Here is a 1,574-nt window from a genome sequence, read left to right as displayed (position 1 = left end):
CACACACACACACACACACACACACACACACACACACACACACACACACACACACACACACACACACACACACACACACACACACACACACACACACACACACACACACACACACACACACACACACACATATATACATTTTTGGTATAGGTACTCTCACATCCTTTGGGTTATCTACTTTTTCAGGGCGAGTTGAAATAGGTAACCATCAAGGATCTTAAGTTGTAAAGAATTAATGTTGTATGGAATGTTACGCGTATGATTTCCGTTTGTATCTTTTGGTAGTGGTATCGAAATCTTCCGTGCTGAGTACTCGAAGCACATACCTTTGCTGTATCGGGTAGGTGTCGTCCATAGTGAATTCCATAGTGAAGCAACGCGCTCGGTGGAGCAGGCCGGTCTAATAAATATTGTAGTGACGCAGGCTGATATTGAAACTCGATGTGCCTGACACTTTTTCTCGCGGCACGAAGGTATGTATGTGCTGAGCAGCTATCATGACACAGATATATGTATGATTGAATCTGAACACCACCAAGGCTCCACAGTCCAAAATTCCCAATGACAAAGTATGCTAATAATAAAATTTTGAGGAAATTTTTATTTGATTTCACCATACCATAGCCTCCTAAAATTGAACAATTTCATATTAAAAGGGCAGGGTTCTGATAAATTTTTTTTTTCGGGTTTAGAATAGATGACACCGATAAGGATTTCCACAAAATTACAGCCCATCCATAGATTTCTATTGGTTGATAAGTAGTGATATACCAACAAATACCGCGCGCTTTTTGTCCCCCAGAGCAGACTTTAAAATAAATAAATTTGTGGTAGACTTTTGAGTGCAGACTTGTTTGTAGTCATTCAGCACTGCAGCAGAGTGCACACGATTGCGAGCCTGCGAAGGGGCATAAATCATAATTTACACAAGGAGTTATTCACCCACGTGCATGAAAGTTGTGTACATGAAGTCAAAAACAACATGTGATGGTGTATCTGTGGTTTGTGCGATAACACAGATTATTTCTTGTAATATATAGCCCGACAATACTTGGGGAAAGAATCCCCCCAAAAGACGTTTATTGTATGTACATATTGTATGTACAATGTGAACTCCAACGATAGTAGGAATGACAACGGGATTATCTTGCCAAGAGGATGGAAGTGACTACGATCAATTTCTAAAGCCCGAGTACACCTCACCCAGTTTGTCGTATCCAACAAAGCGATCAAGCCGTGGTGCAAGCAGATGCCTACATTTTATTTACATTTGGCCTAGAGCTTGACTTTGGCTAGGCATCGCCGGTTGTGCTGAACTCGCGCACGCGTGTTTGAGAATATTTTCTCACAGTGCGAGCAAGAAAGTGTCAATGCGCTCGTAGGACTTAGATTGCCGAGATGATCGGATGCATCCCACTCACCAGGATACTGCAGCATATCAATAGAAAGATTAAATAAGCAATTCACCGCGAAATAACAATACAAGCTTAGGCAGAATTAGTGTCCCAAAGAACCACACACACATACACAATCACACACACACACACACACATATACATACATACATACATACA

The sequence above is a fragment of the Sphaeroforma arctica genome, assembly GCF_001186125.1.
Source record: "Sphaeroforma arctica JP610 unplaced genomic scaffold supercont1.546, whole genome shotgun sequence".
Lineage (NCBI taxonomy): Eukaryota > Ichthyosporea > Ichthyophonida > Sphaeroforma > Sphaeroforma arctica.
Note: the sequence above shows the minus strand (reverse complement) of the source record.